The sequence below is a fragment of the Gorilla gorilla genome, chromosome 15, assembly GCF_029281585.2.
Source record: "Gorilla gorilla gorilla isolate KB3781 chromosome 15, NHGRI_mGorGor1-v2.1_pri, whole genome shotgun sequence".
NCBI classification, from domain to species: Eukaryota; Metazoa; Chordata; class Mammalia; order Primates; family Hominidae; genus Gorilla; species Gorilla gorilla.
In genome coordinates this window covers 89925454-89944252 of record NC_073239.2, presented here as the reverse complement: position 1 = coordinate 89944252, position 18799 = coordinate 89925454, and the positions used below count along the sequence as shown (strand labels likewise).

The 18799-nt window shown below is 44.1% G+C and overlaps 1 protein-coding gene across 3 annotated transcripts in view; it reads right to left on the bottom strand.

Annotated features, from left to right (window-relative positions):
• The window catches only part of RBM25 (RNA binding motif protein 25), a 65039-nt gene extending 57322 nt beyond the window's left edge, over positions 1-7717 (bottom strand). Inside the window, exons 1-2 of one of the 3 annotated variants that reach the window (XM_055360829.2) lie at positions 3799-3846; positions 1075-2574 (exon numbers count right to left, since the gene is read on the bottom strand). The gene's annotated coding sequence lies outside the window, so the exon portion shown is untranslated. Of the gene's footprint in view, positions 1-1074; positions 2575-3798; positions 3847-7484 lie in introns of those variants that run through there. The other 2 variants (XM_004055406.5, XM_055360826.2) reach the window with 2 other exon arrangements.
• Positions 7718-18799: the final 11082 nt, after the last annotated feature.

The window sequence follows — 18799 nt, the reverse complement described above, 5'->3', positions numbered from 1 at the left end:
AACAGAAAGGGCTACTGTCCTACTTACAGAAGCTCTTCTATTATCATTATAATAGCCTATCTCAGTGCTTTCTTAGGATAGTTGGTTTTCATACCTGTTGAATAAACTGATTAATGAATAAATCAGTAAACAAACCCTGAGGACTTCAATAAACAAATTTATTATGCTATCTCATGCCGCATACTATATTCTAGCAATGGCCCAGTGCCTAGCCTCACAATGGTTACAAGACTGGGCCATGAACTCATTTTTAAAACCACTTTTCCCCAATAATATTAGATATAAATAATGCTTAAAAACTAAAACTCTCGGCCAGGGGCGGTGGCTCACACCTGTAATCCCAGCACTTTGGGAGGCCAAGGCGGGCAGATCACTGGAGGTCAGGAGTTCGAGACCAGCCTGGCCAAAATGGTGAAACCCCGTCTCCACTAAAAACATAAACACTGGGCTGGGTGAGGTGGCTCATGCCTGTAATCCCAGCACTTCGGGAGGCCAAGGCAGGCAGATCACAAGGTCAGGAGATCAAGACCATCTTGGCCAACACGGCGAAACCCCATATCTAATACAAAAAGTTATCCAGGCATGGTAGCGTGCGCCTGTAGTCCCAGCTACTCAGGAGGCTGAGGCAGGGGAATTGCTTGAACCTGGGTGGCAGGGGTTGCAGTGAGCCAAGACTGCGCCACTGCACTCCACCTTGGCGACAGAGCAAGACTCAGTTTCAAAAAAAAAAAAAAAAAATTAGCTGGGCACAGTGGCTCACCCCTGTAATCCCAGCACTTCGGGAGGCCGAGGCAGACAGATCACTTGAGGTCAGGAGTTGGAGACCAGCCCGGCCAACATGGTGAAGCCCCGTCTCTACTAAAATACAAAAACTAGCCGGGTGTGGTGGCGGGTGCCTGTAATCCCAGCTACTCAAGAGGCAAAGGCAGGAGATCACTTGAACTCGGGAGTCCGAGGTTGCAGTGAGCCGAGATCACGCCACTGCACTCTAACCTGGGTGACACAGTGAGACTCCGTCTCAAAAGAAAACAAACAAACAAACAAACAAAATTAGCCAGGTGTGGTGGTGCGCACCTGTAATCCCAGCTACTCTGGAAGGTGAGGAAGGAGAATTGCTTGAACCTGGGAGGCAGATGTTGCAGTGAGCCGAGGTCACGCCACTGCACTCCAACCTGAACGACAGAGTAAGACTCCGTCTAAAAAAAAAAAAAAGTAAAACTCTATATTCCTGGTATTTAAGTTATATTTTATGGTTTTTAAATGTGTGATTCATTCTGTAGAGGTAACCAGATATATTTAATTTTCGTTTATGCCAATATACCCATTCCATTCACTTCAAATTTTTCCATAACATATTCCCCTTTATTTGGAGCTGCCAAAACTTGCTTGTTGATAGGCTGGACTTCAAAGGTGAAGGCAAAAATACCAGTTAACGGCTAATTTTTATGGATATTCCTTTAAGATAATTGGCCTCTCCTGGGCGCAGTGGCTCACATCTGTAATCCCAGCACTTTGGGAGGCTGAGGCGGGCGGATCACAAGGTCAGGAGTTCGAGGCCAGACTGGCCAACATGGTGAAAGCCCGTCTCTATTAAAAATACAAAAATTAGCCAGGCATGGTGGTAGGCGCCCGTAGTCCCAGCACTTGGGAGACTGAGGCAGGAGAATTGCTTAAACCTGGGAGGCAGAGGTTGCAGTGAGCTGGGACCGCGCCACTGCACTCCAACCTGGGTGACAGAGTGAGACTCCATTTCAAAACAAAAATAAAAAAAATTGGTCTCTCATGGAAAATCAGAAAACATTTCTCATCTTTGATAAATACTAATGTCCACTTTAAGCAGCCTAAAAGGAGATTACCAACTACTTATTTCAACACAGGTTTATGTGTTTTGCTATGTGAAACTGATTGAGAATTAATTTTTATAATCATAAGCAAAGCTTATCTGTTACCTATAGATGATAAACAAAATAAATTATAATACATTGAAAGATGGTATGTACTTTGTAGAAAAATAAATTAGGGAAGAGAGCTATGGAGTAGTTTATTTTAAATACAGCGATTAGGCCTCACCAAGAAGGTGAAGATTAGAACAAAGATTTAAAAGAGGCAGAGGCAGGAAGCCCTATTCATATCTGGGGGAAAGACTTCCAAGCAAAGGAAAAGACAAATACAAAGAGGCTGAAGCAGGAATGGTGTGTTTGAGGGAGGAATAGCAAGGCCAACAGTATGACTGGAGCAGAATAAATGAAGAAAATCAGAAATAAATACTGAGTATTATGAGTAGAGTGTAGGGCTATGTAACACAATGTAAACAAACATTTTAGTTTTAACTCTGAATGAGGTGAAAATCATTTGAAGAGTTTCTGACTTGTCACATTTTAACAGTATCACTGGCCACTGTGTTAAGCCTGGAAGGGAACAGGATACAAGCAAGAGACTGGTACAATAATCCATATAAGAGATGGTGGCCTGGAGAGATGGTGGCCTGGAACAGGTGGTAGTGGTGAAAGTGCTATCAAGTTGTTGGATCCTGGATATATTTTGAAGGCAGCCAATAGGATTTGCTGAGGCATTCTATAATATGTGGGATTTAAAAGAGAGAAATGCAGAGTTATCTTATGGCACTGAAATCATTTCCATAGCATTTTTTAAAATATTGAAAGTACCTCACATTTTAGAAGGTTCAAAGCACCTTTTCCTGCTAAGTATGAAACTCTGGGCCGGGCACGGTGGCTCAAGCCTGTAATCCCAGCACTTTGGGAGGCCGAGGTGGGTGGATCACGAAGTCAGGAGATCGAGACCATCCTGGCTAACACAGTGAAACCTCGTCTCTACTGAAAATACAAAAATTTAGCCGGGCATAGTGGCAGGCGCCTGTAGTCCCAGCTACTCGGGAGGCTGAGGCAGGAGAATGGCGTGAACCCGGGAGGCGGAGCTTGCAGTGAGCAGAGATTGTGCCACTGCACTCCAGCCTGGGCGACAGAGCCAGACTCCGTCTCAAAAAAAAAAAAAAAAGAAACTCTGTAGCCCACGATAATAAAAACAGGAACCCGGGCCAGGTGCAGTGGCTCATACCTGTAATCCCGGCACTTTGGGAGGCCGAGGCATGCAGATCACTTGAGCTCAGGAGTTCAAGACCAGCCTGGGCGACATGGTGAAACCCCATCTCTACCAAAAATACAAAAAATTAGCCAGGTGTGGTAGCATGCACCTGTGGTCCCAGATACTCAGGAGGCTGAGATGGGAGAATCGCTTGAGCCCGGGAGGTGGAGGTTGCAATGAGCCGAGCTCACACCACTGCACTCAAGCCTGGGCGACAGAGTGAGGCCCCCCAAAAATTAAATAAAATAACAGAAACCTATGATGGAAGGGTTCCCTACCTCTAGTGTGGCGGTGGTCACACAAGTATATGCATTTGTCTAAACTCATTGAAATTAAAACAGATGCATTTTATTGTATGCAAATTTTATCTCAAGAAATCTGGTCCAAAAAGAAACCCTGAAGACGTATCTCTAGTACTCAACATATGCATGCACTCAGCTTTTCTTTTATTCACTTTTTTCTCTTTGAATCTTTCAAACTATTTTTTCTGCACTCTTAAGAATACTGCAAGTATGCAAAATACAGAAAAACACTGCTAATAAGCATTCCTCTATTGTAGACTTATCCAGATAGAAACAAAATTATTTCTCCCAGGATAGATTATTTTAGACTAGGTCCATCAGTACACTACGTGCCAAATTTCTGAAATGATAATGAACTGAGATTCCTCTGAGCAAATATTCACATACAACTCACTCATTCATTCAATATCTACTTCCAATTATGTGTCAGGTCTGCAGGAATTATTCCTAGAAAAAAAAAAAAGTGTTTTATGCCCAAAGAAGAATGGGAAATGCTTAACAGAAAAACTACTTTTACAGCAAAGCTTTTCAGAAGTATGAAAATACTCAACTGTTTGGAAATCTCCAAAAAAGAGTTGATCTTTTTCTGACATTGCCACTTTTGTTGTTTTACCATTTTCAATGATTAAAGAGCAACACTCCTGTGCCTGCCTATAGTCACAGCTACGCATGAGGATCGCTTGAGCCCTGGAGTTCTGGGCTGCAGCACACTACTGATCAGGTGTTCATGCTAAGTTCATTCAGCATTAATATGGTGACCTCCTGGGATGAGAGAGAACCACCAGGTTGCCAACAGAGAAGGGCAAAACTCCCAAACTGATCAATAGTGGGATTACGCCTGTGAATAGACACTGCACTCCAGCCTGAGCAACACAGGAAGAATCCATCTTTTTTAAAACAAAAACAAGGCTGGGCACAGTGGCTCATACCTGTAATCCCAGCACTTTGGGAGGATGAGGCAGGTGGATCCTTTGAGCCTGAGTTCCAGACCCGCCTGGGCAACATGGTGAAACCCCATCTCTACCAAAAATACAAAAAAAATAGCCAGGCATGGTGGCGTGCACCTGTGGTCCCAGCTACTTGGGAGGCTGGGGTGGGAGGATTGCTTAAGCCTGAAATGCAGAAGTTGCAGTGAGCCAAGATCGCAGCACTGCCCTCCAACCTGGGTGAAAGAGACCCCCATCTCAAAAACCAAATAAAACAAAAAAGCAGCGCTATCTACTGCTATCTATACAGAAAAATGAGTGCTTGCCTGAAACTGGGGTGGAACAGGGTGACTTGCAAACAGAAAGAATCCTTTTGGGGTAATGGATGCATAACTTTGTATATTTACCAAAAATCATTGAATTGTGCACGTACAGGTGAATTTTCTATGTCAATATAGTTCATATAGTTGCCATTTTAAAAAAGGCATATTGGCCAAGTGCGGGGGCTCACGCGATCCCAACACTTTGGGAGGCCAAGGCGGGTGGATCACCTGAGGTCAGAAGTTCCAAGACCAGCCTGGACAACATGGTCAAACCCCGTCTCTACTAAAAATACAAAAATTAGCCAGGCATGGTGGCAGGCACCTATAATTCCAGCTTCTATGGAGGATGAGGCAAGAGAATTGCTTGAACCCGGGAGGCGGAGGTTACAGTGAGGTGAGATCGCGCCACTACACTCCAGCCTGGGTGACAGAGCGAGACTCCATCTCCAAAAAGGAAAAAAAAAAAAAGTATAATAACTCAGAAGAATCGGCAAAATCTATTTAAGAACTGTAGATTAGGTATTTTATCAGTGTTAGTTTCCTGATTTTGATTGTTGTACTGTTGTTAGGTAAGACTAGTCCTAATTTTTAGAAAATACACTTAAGTATTTCTGGGTTAAGGGGCATCACATCCGCAACTTACTAGCAAAACATTTCAGAAGAAACCTATGAAGAGAAGAGAAGGATAAAGCAAATTGGCAAAATGTTAACATTTGAGGAATCTGGTGAAAGACAGCTGAGATTTCTTTTGTACTATTCTTGCAACTTTTTTTGTAAATCTGAAATTATGTCTAAATAAAAAGTTAAAAGCCAATACCAATAATTCTGGGTAGTGGAATTTTGTTCTTCCTTTTAGTTTCAGCAACTTTCAATTTTCAAAAAAAGGTAGAAAAGCTATTTAAGAAGAATCAAAAATCCCCTTTTGTGAATGGCAGTGATAGTGTTTGAAAAGTCAATCAAGAGATCTCTAAAATACACACTGTTTTAGCAAGATGTTAAGATTGATAAATGATTCCTTTGCTTCCAAAGCTATAAAATAATGTAAATTTTCACTAAATCATGTGTAAATAAGAAAAGTAAACTGCTAATTTGTCTGTGGACAAAAACATAACTTGAAAATTCCAAATTCCTGTTAGGTCTGAAGTAGTTACCCAATGTTAACATGGACTAGTTTTACTTTAAAAATACATTCAGAAGGCCGGGCACGGTGGCTCACGCCTGTAATCCCAGCGCTTTGGAAGGCCGAGGCGGGAGGATCACGAGGTCAGGAAATCGAGACCATTCTGGCCAACATAGTGAAACCTCACCTCTATTAAAACTACAAAAATTAGCCGGGCGTGGTGGCGCGCGCCTGTAGTCCCAGCTACTCAGGAGGCTGAGGCAGGAGAATCGCTTGAACCTGGGAGGCGGAGGTTGCAGTGAGCCAAGATCGCGCCACCGCACTCCAGCCTGGGCAACAGAGCAAGACTCCGTCTTAAAAAAAAAAAACAAAAAAACACGAAACAAAAAAAAATTACAGAGTCAGGGTTGGACTCATATTTCATTGAAAATCCTTAAATAACAAATTATGTCAATATAGATTTAAATGCTTATGCGTGTTACCTGGATACAGCACGAAGGATTTTACATACGTTTTTCTTAATCCCCAACCCCAATAACGTATAGATACTACTATAAATTCATTTTACAGAGGAACAAAAACCAAAGCTTAAAAGAAAAAAGAAAAAGAAAAACCAAGGCTTTAAGTTAAATGAATTAGAATACTATAAGATTCACTTTAATCATGAGTAACTTATGACCAACTTAATCCCTTTCAAGTCCTCTGAATGTTTTTGGAAATAGCCTTTAAAAAAATTAAAAGCTCCAAAGACAATACAAAAATTATTTATACATTACTGCCCACGGCCTAATACACAGAGTACTTCACACTAATACAGCAGTAGGGTGCAACAGAGGTCCAATCTCTTCCCTTCTCTTGACTCCACTCTGCCCAGTATCAAAATGGCATTTCCATGGCAATACAAATCCATATTACATAACCTCCGAAAAATCTTCATAGTCCTACGTCTATTCCGGAAAACCGTACTTAAAAGCATGATTGACGACCAAAGAAAAATGAGAAAGTAACATTTTAATGTGGAGCTTAGTAATCGCCTAGAATGAATGGCGATATACAGTTTACTGCACCCTCCAATGCGCAAAAGAGGCAGGATGGCAAAATTCATGACTATCTTAAGCAAGCCAGGAGACTGCTAAAAAGGTAGGTATTAGCTCAATTCCAAGGGGGTGGGGCCCAGTTCACTTGGTGGCGGGCTCTAGATGGCCAAAGAGGAAGGGAAAGATATCCGTTGGTGGCCAGCACCTCGCTAAAAAGGGTGGGTAGAGGCTAACTTCAAGGCAACGGCTGGGGCGAGAGCGTCCCAGGCCCGAAAACCTACTGTGGGGCTCCGGTAAGTAAGGGGGCTCAGGGAAGGGCTCCCCTGGGGCAGATCGATCGTTTTGTATCTAACGTGGAGCCCAGGAGGGGCAGAGAAGATTCACTCCGCGGCGGAACGTGGAAGGGAAAGGGAAAGTGGGCGACAATGCAAGACGGAAAGCTCAAGCCGTAGGTCTGGCCTCCACCAGCTACGGCTGGGCCCACAGGTTTTCCAGGCCTTAGAGAAGAGGAGAAACCAAGCCTCGTGCCGACCCCTCCCCCACCCCCGCCTCCGCGCCCCCCCCTTACCTCTACCCCACCCTGGCGCTTTCGCAGCCACCCCGGCTTTTCCCCCTCCACCAGCTGAGGCACCCGGTCTCCCGGTTTCCACACGCGTTCAGAGACACAAACTCACCCGCCGCTGAGGAAACGGTACTGCCTTCGCGACCTTCTGGGATCCAGGTTACGAGTGCGCTCCACCGGTTTGAGATTTCTGCCCGTCGCTCGCCAGAGAGACCGAGTGCCCAAGCGCCTACTCGCACAGGCCGCAAATACAGCCGCGCTGCGCGGGGAGCTGCTGGAGGTCTTCCTCTTGCCCGGCGTGCACTGCGGTCGGGGGCGGGGAGCGCGGAACCATAGAGAAGAACGTATATAGATCGTCTCCGCTGTTGGCTCTGACTCACCAAGCCGAGACGAATAACCATAGAGAAGCAGCGTCTAGCGGTTACTAGAAAGGCCCGACCTGTAAATTATGACCCACCATGTTTGATTGGAGCCGACTGAATCTTACGACTACGGGACGCCATCTTGAGGTCAAGGTTCTGGCTGGGCACGGCGCGAGGAGTGTTAGAGGATTTCTCACTTTTCGTAGTTTTTCGGGGGGTAGAACCTTGCTTTGTGATTCCTTGAGGTTCGAGGAACTGATAGCTGGGCGCGATCCGCAACCTTAGTGTTAAACCCCAAGTGCTGTTATAACAACTACTCGAGATCAAATAATTGGCAAAGGCTGTGGAGGTTTTTTGAAAAGCAAAAGCTTATGCGTAGTTGTAGGGCCAAAGAGGTGGCTAGAAGATGTTTGGAAAAACGTGAAAAGTCCTGTAATACTAGTTAACACAGCTTTCGTTCTGTAATCTAAACGTGCTAAAAGAACTTAGCTTAAGTTAATGGAAATGAATAAAATTAATCGTAAATGATTACGTTATTCAAATTGTGGACCTTATAGGCAATATCTAGTTATACGCCTTTCTCAACTGCTTGCCTCTAGGAAGGCATAAAACGTATTCAGTATAAAGTTATTGCCTCCCTGAGTTCCTGGTGCTGTGTTAAGTGCTGGAAGTATGAAGGCAAATGGAAGTGAGATTTGTTCCTGTCCTGCAAGAACTGTGAGCCAGGTGAAATAGATGACAAACCATGACCAGCCTAATATAAAATTGAAACATACTACACACTTCCTGCCTGCCTCTCCTACTTAATTTTACTCTAAAGCTCTCATAACCATCTATCATAACATACATTTTTCTTGCTGATTTTATGGTCCGTCACTACCCCCACTAGAATGTGAATGTAAGCAATGCATGGATTACCTGTTTTGTGCAAGAACAGGTCCTGGTACATAGCAAGCGCTCAATAAATATTTGTTGAGTGACAGAAATGATTACCGGCCGGGCGCGGTGGCTCACGCCTGTAACCCCAGCACTTTGGGAGGCCGAGGCGGGTGGATCACCTGAGGTTAGGAGTTCGAGGCCACCCTGGCCAACATGGCAAAACCCCGTCTCTACTGAAAAGACAAAAATAAGCCAGGCGTCGTGGCAAGCGCCTGTAATCCCAGCTACTCGGAAGGCTGAGGCAGGAGAATCGCTTGAACCCTGGAGGCGGAGGTTGCAGTGAGCCGAGATGGCACCACTGCACTCCAGCCTGGGCAACAAAGCGAGACATTGTCTCAAAAAGAAAAAAGAAAAGAAATGATTAACATAAGATGAGTACCAATAGAACACAAAATTTAGTGGGAGCACAAATGAGAAAGTAGCACTAATTACTACCATCTGCAAAATTTACATCCGTCTATACTTCTGCTTGCTAGGTTTCCTTACCATTAACTAAAGTTAATAATACCTTTGGCCATGCGTGATGACGAGTGCTTGTAGTCCCATTTACTTGGGAGACGAAATTAACTTATGTATGTTTGTACTTTGTTCAGTAAAGTGCTATTCAAATTTATAGTTTTTATAGTGCTACTCTATAATGCTATTTATTGTTTGTAAATAAAATGAGTTTCTTTTTTTTGTTTTGTTTTTTGTTTTTTGAGGAGGGGTGTCTGTTTCCCAGGCTAGAGTGCAGTGACGTGATCTTGGCTCACTGCAATCTCTGCCTCCCAGTTCAAGCGATTCTTGTGCCTCAGCCTCCCCAGTAGCTGGGATTATAGGCGTGGGTCACCATACCTGGCTAACTTTTGTATTTTTAGTAGAGGTGGGGTTTCGCCATGTTGGCCAGGCTGATCTCCAACTCCTGACCTCAGGTAATCCACCCACCTGGACCTCCCAAAGTGCTGGGATCAAAGCTGTGAGCCACCATGGCCACCGAAGAGTTTGTGCCTATTTACAACAAAAGGCATAAACAGAAATCTCAGATTAATCTGTGTCCCTTTTTATTATTAGAAACATTGTACATGAATTTGTGTTTACTGTGTAATAATGGGAGCCCTCAGGCAACAATTTGCTAACTTTCCTACCTTAGACAATTTGTTGCTGATGTCCATGCAGCATCCATTCCCCTTGCCTTTAGTAATGAACCCTCCACATTTTTTAAAAGAAACCATCTTGGCCGGGTGCGGTGGCTCACGCCTGTAATCCCAACACTTTGGGAGGCCGAGGCAGGCAGATCACGAGGTCAAGAGATCAAGACCAGCCTGACCAACATGGTGAAACCCCGCCTCTACTAAAAATACAAAAATTAGCTGGGCTTGGTGATGTGTGCCTGTAGTCCCAGCTACTTGGGAGGCCAAGGCAGGAGAATCGCTTGAACCTGGGAGGCAGAGGTTGCGGTGAGGCGAGATTGTGCCACTGCACTCCAGCCTGGGCAACAGAGCAAGACTCCGTCTAAAAAAAGCCAGGCGCAGTGGCTCACACCTGTAATCCCAGCACTTCAGGAGGCCGAGGCGGGTGGATCACCTGAGGTCAGGAGTTCGAGACCAGCCTGGCCAAAGTGGTGAAACCCTGTCTCTACTAAAAATAACAAAAATTAGCTGGGTGTGGTGGCAGGCGCCTCTAATCCCAGCGGCTCAGGAGGCTGAGGCAGGAAAATCGCTTGAACCCAGCAGGCAGAGGTTGCAGTGAGCCGAGATCGCGCCATTGCACTCCAGCCTGGACAACAAGAGCAAAACTCGGTCTAAAAAAAAAAAAAAGAAAAGAAACCATCCTTCCACTACTCCAGATCCATGTACTTTGGATAGGAAGTCCCAACTCTAACCAGACCCCCTTAGGACACGGGAGTAAACTTACAACCTAATCAAAACCTGATAATTTAGTCACCCCTCCCTTTTTTTTTTTTTTTTTTTTTTGGTACTAGCCGCAGTTTAAAGCATTTTGCAAATATCAACTCCTTTAATCCTCATAACAACCCCCTGAAGTAAGAACTATTGTGATACAAATGAAGAAACCAAGGCTTGCAAAAATTAACCTATCAAAGGCTACAAAAATAGTAAGTGAGCCAGTCTGGTTCCTGAGTTCGTGCTCTGGAACATTATACTGCTTCATCCTTTCAGGAATAATCCTAAAAAGAAGGGGAGGGGTCTCTATATTTTTCATTTAAATTGATTTTTTTTTTTCAATTTAAGCTTAGGAGGATTTAAGCTTAGAATAGATGGGGATGAGAATGAAATCACAGAAGAAAGCAGAAGTAAGACAGGGTGAGAGATTTTTGACAATATCAGTTGAGAAAATGGTTCATTCATTCATTTTGTTTGTTTTTTGGTTTGTTATTGCTGTTGTTATTTGAGATAGGGTCTCCCTTTGTTGTCCTGGCTAGAGTGCAGTGGCATGATCACGGCTCACTGCATCCTCAACTTTCCAGGCTCCAGCGATTCTCCCACCTCAGCCTCCCGAAAGCCAGGATTACACTGAGCCCGGCTGGCTCAGCTACTCCTAAAGCCAGCTGTTCTAGGCTTATCAGTATGTAACCCAATACATTACTTTTCCAAAATCAGTTTGAGTTGAGTTTTCTATTCCTTACACAGAAAGAACTCTAAATGATACACTTATATACCACTTGTAGAGAACAAGCCAAGCCATTCATTTGCGATGCCAGTTATCCTCCTTCTATTTTTTTCTTACAAATCCTTGCTAAGGAAACTGTAGATAATTAATTTGGATACTACATTCTGTGTGCATTTGGACACCATTCTTTTTTTTTTTCTTTTTTTTTTTTTTTTTTTTGAGATGGAGTTTTGTTCTCATTGCCCAGGCTGGAATGCAATGGCATGATCTCGGCTCACCGCAACCTCCACCTCCCGGGTTCAAGCGATTCTCCTGGCATAGCTTCCCAAGTAGCTGGGATTACAGGCACACGCCACCATGCCGAGCTAATTTTGTATTTTTAGTAGAGGTGGGGTTTCTCCATGTTAGCCAGGCCGGTCTCCAACTCCCGACCTCAGGTGATCCACCCGCCACAGCCTCCCAAAATGCTGGGATTACAGGCATGAGCCACCACACCTGGCCTGGACCCTATTCTCATTGGCCACATCTGACCCAACTAAACAGCAGCATACCAGGAAAAATGTTGTTTAGGTGGAACTGAGCAGATCTTCTCAAAAATTGAAACTGGAGCCCAGCACAGTAGTACACACCTGTAGTCTCAATCATGAGAGAGGATTGCTTGTGTGTGTGTGTGTGTGTGTGTTTGCGTGTGTATGCATGGCCATCATTTTACATATATATATACATAAATACATATACATACATAAATATACATATATACACAATGCCATTATATAGTATATAATGGCATAAAATATATAAATATAATACATATAATGCCATTATATATAATATATGTGAATATATATAATATATATGTGTATATAGAGAGAAGAAGATAGAGAGAGGAAGCACATTAACACAGAATCTAGAGATCAAGGCTGGACTCCCCAGCAAGGTGGAGTAACTGAAGTTTACCAAGTTAAGTCAGGACTCTGAAAGGATCTTAAAGTGCTCCCTTGTTAGTAATAGTCCTAGGCTCTTGACAGAAGCAAACATAGTCCCCATGGAGAAAGGAATCCCTAATTTAGGCTTCAGGATTCTGATATCAAATGTGAGCTTAAAATTTAAAAATGCAGGCCAGGCATGATGGCTCACGCCTGTAATCCCAGCGCTCTGGGAGGCTGAGGCGGGTGGATCACCTGAGATCAGGAGTTTGAAACCAGCCTGACCAACATGGAGAAACCCTGTCTCTACTAAAAATACAAAACTTAGCCAGGTGTGGTGGAACTCACCTGTAGTCCCAGCTATTTGGGAGGCTGAGGCAGGAGAATTGCCTGAACCCAGGAGGCGGAGGTTGCAGTGAGCCAAGATGGCACCACTGCACTCCACCCTGGGTGACACAGCGAGACTTAGTCAAAAAAAAAAAAATTGACCGGGCAATGTGGCTCACATCTGTAATCCCAGCACTTTGGGAGGCTGAGGCAAGTGGATCACCAGAGGTCAGGAGTTTGAGTCCAGCCTGACCAACATGGAGAAATCCCATCTCTACTAAAAATACAAAAAATTAGCCAAGCATGGTGGTGCATGCCTATAATCCCAGCTACTCAGGAGGTTGAGGCAGGAGAATCGCTTGAACCTGGAAGGTGGAGGGTGTGGTGAGCCAAGATCACGGCATTGCACTCCAGCCTGGGTAACAAGAGTGAAACTCTGTCTAAAAAAAAAAAAAAAAAAAGCCAAGGGCCAGGCATGGCGGCTCACACCTCTAATCCCAGCACTTTGGGAGGCCGAGGAGGTGGATTGCTTTGAGCTCAGGAGTTCAAGACCAGCCTGGCCCACATGGTGAAACCCCATCTCCACTAAAGTACAAAAATTAGCCGTGCGTGGTGGCACACGCCTGTGGTCCCAGCTACTCAGGAGGCTGAGGCAGGAGAATCAGGTGAACTTGGGAGGTGAAGGTTGCAGTGAGCTGAAATCGCTCCACTGCACTCCAGCCTGGGCAACAGAGTGAGACTGTCTAAAAAAAATTAAAGTGCCAAGAATATTAGGAATGAGCCACCATAAATGCAGCATCACACACACATACACACATGTGCACACACAAAACCAACAGACTTAAATTCCCAATTCAGATATTGAAATATTAGATATGGAATATAAAAAGACTACATAGGAAATCTTTAAAGGGATTTTTCTTAGGCTGAGGACAGTGGCTAACGCCTATAATCCCAGTGCATTGCGAGGCCAAGACAGGAGGATCACTTGAGTCCTGGAGTTTGAGACCAGTCTGGGCAACATAGGGACACTCTGTCTCTAAAAAAATTTTTTTTGTAATTAGCCAGGCATGGTGGGGCACAGGTCAAGGCTGCATGAACCATGATCACACCATTGTACTTCACCCTGGGTGACAGAGTGAGACCCTGTCCCACTCTGTAGAAGAAATAAGTAAATAAATAAATAAATTAGTCATAAATAGATGTTGAATTTTATGGAGTTCTTTTTTAGCAGTTGTTGAAATGAACATATTAATTATCAATGATAAAACCTTAAAACTTTGAGAACATCTTATGAATTCATGATAGGGAAAGATTTCTTTTTTTTCTTTCTTTTTTTTTTTTTCTTTTTTTTGAGACAGAGTTTTACTTTGTCACCCAGGCCGGAGTGCAGTGGCGTGATCTTGGCTCACTGCAACCTCCGCCTTCCAAGTTCAAGGAATTCTCCTGCCTCAGCCTCCCGAGTAGCTGGGATTACAGGCGCCCACCACCACGCCCAGCTAGTTTTCGTATTTTTAATAGAGACGGGGTTTCACCTTGTTGGCCAGGCTGGTCTCGAACTCCTGACCTCAAAAGTGATCTGCCCGCCTCAGCCTCTCAAAGTGCTAGGATTACAGCCATGAGCCACTGTGCCCCGACAGGAAGGATTTCTTAAGGAAGATACTATAAGCATAACCTAAACAGAAAAGATTGACAAATCCAACTATATTAAGAACTTTTGATATATTGAAAGTCACCATCAAAAAAAAATGTTGGCCGGGCGCGGTGGGTCACGCCTGTAATCCCAGCACTTTGGGAGGCCGAGGCGGGTGGATCATGAGGTCAGGAGATCAAGACCATCCTGGCTAACATAGTGAAACCCTGTCTCTACCAAAAATACAAAAAAATTAGCCAGACGTGGTGGCGGGCGCCTGTAGTCCCAGCTACTCCGGAGGCTGAGGCAGGAGAATGGCGTGAACCCGGGAGGTGGAGCTGGCAGTAAGCTGAGATCGTGCCACTGCACTCTAGCCTGGGTGACAGAGCAAGAGTCTGTCGCAAAAAAAAAAAAAAAAAAAAATCTTGAATATGGAACATGAGCACAGGGGAAGGAAATAGCATTGCACTTATAAGCACTGCACTTTAAGTAGAAAATACAATGTCTTAAGTAAAACTGTATTTAATATTGGCAAAAAAGGCCAGGCGCAGTGGCTCACGCCTGTAATCCCAGCACTTTGGGAGGCCGAGGCGGGCGGATCACAAGGTTAGGAGATCGAGACCATCCTGGCTAACACGGTGAAACCCCGTCTCTACTAAAAAATACAAAAAATTAGCCGGGCGTGGTGGCAGGCGCCTGTAGTCCCAGCTACTCGGGAGGCTGAGGCAGGAGAATGCCGTGAACCCGGGAGGCGGAGCTTGCAGTGAGCTGAGATTGCGCCACTGCACTCCATCCTGGGCGACAGAGTGAGACTCCGTCTCAAAAACAAAAAAAAAACAAAACATTAGCCGGGCGTGGTAGCATGTGCCTGTAATCCCAGCTGCTTGGGAGGCTGAGACAGGAGAATCGCTTGAACCTGAGAGGTGGAGGTTGCAGTGAGCCGAGATCGCGCCCCTGCACTCCAGCCTGGGCAACAGGGCAAGACTCCATCAAGATGAAATGAAATGAAATGACATGACATGACATGACATGAAATGAAATGCAAAAAAAGAAATCTGTATATAACACCATTAATACAAAGCTCCAACCTTGGCATAACTAATAATCTATTGTGTAGAAAAACATATACATGGGATAAGACTATATATTTTTTAAAAACCAAAGAAATAGTTAATAGAAAATTCAAGATAGGCTGGGCACGGTGGCTCATGCCTGTAATCCCAGCACTTTGGGAGGCCGAGGCAGGTGGATCATGAGGTCAGGAGTTCGAAACTAGCCTAACTAACATGGTGAAACCCCATCTCTACTAAAAATACAAAAATAGCTGGGCATGGTGGCAGGCGCCTGTAATCACAGCTACTCAGGAGGCTGAGGCAGGAGAATCGCTTGAACCCGGGAGGTGGAGGTTGCAGTGAGCCGACATCGCGCCACTGCACACCAACTTGGGCAAGAGAGCCAGACTCCTTCTCAAAAACAAAACAAAACAAAACAAAATCTAAGATAGTGTTTCCCTCTTGGAGGGAGAAAATGTAATGAGACTGAAAAAGCACACACGGGTAGCCAACATGATTTCTGTAATGTTCTAGTTCATAAGTTTAGTGATGGATTGACTGATTTTATTATTATCTTCATAATTTACATTAAATTTTTTAATGTACCAAATATTACACAATTTTTCTTTGCTTTCTTTCTGTTTTTTTTTTTGTTTTTTTTTTGTTTTTTTTTTTTGAGACAGAGTCTTGCTCTGTCACCCAGGCTGGAGTGCAGTGGTACAATCTTGGCTCACTGCAACCTCTACCTCCTGGGTTCAAGCGATTCCCCTGCCTCAGCCTTCTGAGTAGCTGGGATTACAGGGCTCCTGTAACCATGCCTGGCTAATTTTTGTATTTTAGGTAGAGACGGGGTTTCACCTTGTTGGCCAGGCTGGTTGGTTGCTGGTCTCAAACTCCTGACCCCAAGTGATCCACCCACCATCTCAGCCTCCCAAAATGCTGGGATAACAGGCATAAGCCACTGTGTCTGGCCTTTCTTTTTTTCTTTTTTTAATTTTGAATCTTTAATTTCCATTTTCACGTATTTTCTTCTTGCTTCCAAAAGGAAAGGAGTGTGTAGCTCTGTCGCCTGTACATCATCCATGGCCCCTGGGTTGGGGTGGAGTATTTTTATTTTTATTTTTATTTTTTTTGAGACAGGGTCTCACTTTGTCATCCAGGCTGGAATGCAGTGGTGTAATCACAGCTCACTGCAACCTCGACCTCCTGAACTCCAGAGATCCTCCTTCCTCAGCTTCCAAAACAGCTGGGACTACAGGCACGTGCCACCACACCCAGCTAGTTTTTTCTAGTTTTTATAGAGACAGTGTCTCCCTATGTTGTTCAGGCTGGTCTCAAACTCTTGGGCTCAATCGATCCACACACCTCAGCCTCTCAAAGTCCTAGGATTACTGAGGATTACTGGTGTACTGGTGTGAGCCACTGCACCTAGCCTTTGCTTTTTTTTTTTTTGAGAGGGAGACTTGCTCTATCCCCCAGGCTGGAGTGCAGTGAGCCACTCAGCTCACTGCAACCTCTGCCTCCCAGGTTCAAGTTATTCTCCTACCTCAGCCTCCCAAATTCCTGGGATTACAGGCACATGCCACCATGCCCAGCTAATTTTTGTATTCTTTTTTTTTTTTTTTTTTTTTTTTTTTTTAGTAGAGATAGGGTTTTCACTATGCTCGCCAGGCTGGTCTCAAACCCCTGACCTCAAGTGATCTGCCTGCTCCAATCTCCCAAAGTGCTGGGATTACAGGCATGAGCCACCATGCCTGGCCTGCTTTTTAAAAATTTTGCCAGTATATAGAACTCTACTTCATTTTAAAAACTGATATTATTTTTAAAACTCCTACATTGTATTCTTAATATGGTTGTGTCATAGTGTATCATCTAGGAGGCTTTCAGAAGCAAGTACCAGACAATCCAACTCAAACTAGCTTAAACAATAAAGAATGGGCCGGGTACGGTGGGTCATATCTGTAATCCCAGCACTTTGGGAGGCCAAGGTGGGCAGATCACCTGAGGTCAGGAGTTCAAGACCAGCCTGGCCAACATGGGGAAACCCCATCTCTACTAAAAAAAAAAAAAAAATTAGCCTGGCGTGGTGGTGGGCACCTGTAATCCCATCTACTTGGGAGGCTGAGACAGGAGAATGGCGTGAACCCAGGAGGCAGAGCTTGCAGTGAGCCAAGATCGCACCACTGCACTCCAGCCTGGGCGACAGAGCGAGCCTCTGTCTCAAAAAAATTAAAATAAAATAAAATAAAAATAAAAAAGAGAAAACAAACAAAACCAATAAGGAAATGTATTGGCTTGTCCAGCAGAAAGACTAGATAGGCTGCTCTTCAGGGTTGGGTCATCCACAGGCTGAATAATTTCATCAAGAATGAGGTTCTTCCTGTCTCTCTGTTTTCCTATCTCTGCTCTACCATCTACAGTGTGGGCCTCATTCTAAGTCTGACTTCCCTAATGCTCAGAAGATGGCTATGTTGAGTCCACAAACTTTTGAATTCAGAAACAAGATTGAGTTGATTTCAGAAGCTCTCCCAGAAGATCAAGAAAGAACTTTCCAGGATCTTCAGGAACCTGAATTGAGTCATACGCCAAAGTGAGTTTCATGCTCTTTGGCAAAACAATCATTGGCAGGATAGATGTAAGTACACTTAGGCAATTATACCTATCCTTTGAGCCACTGGTGAGGTCAGCTTTCTCTGGGACTTTGGGCCTCAGAGGAAAGGTGGATATTTGCATAAAATTATAATTTTGTTAGAAAAGAGGAAGAAGGAAATGGATACTGAGAAGGCAACTATCATCCACTATACAATTTAATCATTCCCTTAATTATGGACATTTGTTTCCAATTTGTAGACATGTAAACAATCCTGCAATTACCATCTTTGTACATGCTTTCTTCTAAATTTGTGCATGTAATTCTCTACCGCTGATACCTACAAGTGGAAACTCAAGGTAGAAGGCTATGCTAATTTTGAAATTTAAATATATATTACCAAATAGCTCTGCCAAAGAGGTATACCAATTATATTTCTTTTTTTCTTTCTTTCTTTTTCTGAGACAGGGTCTTGATCTGTCACTTAGGCTGGAGTGCAGTGGCATAATCACAGCTCACTGCAGCCTCAACCTCCCTGGCTCAAGTGATCCTCCCAAGTAGTTAGGACCTTAACATTTTTTTGTAGAGACAAGTCCTCACTATGTCGACCAGGCTGGTCTCAAACTCCAGTGCTCAAGTGATCTTTCCCGCTTGGCCTCTCAAAGTTCTGGGATTACAAGTGTAAGCTACCACATTTGGCCCCCAGTTATATTTACTTTTATTTATTTATTTGAGATAGGGTCTTGCACTGCCACTCAGGACATTTTCTCTCCCCCAAATAGAAACTCCACAAATATGAAGCAGTCATTCCTTACTATCTACTCCCACAGTCCTGAGCAACCACAAACCCACTTTCCATCTCTATGAATTTGCCTATTCTGGGTATCATAGTATATGTGGCCTTTTGTATCTGGCTTCTTTTACTTAGCATAATACTGTTAAGGTTCATCCATGGTGTAGCATTTATCACTACCTCATTCCTTTTTTTTGA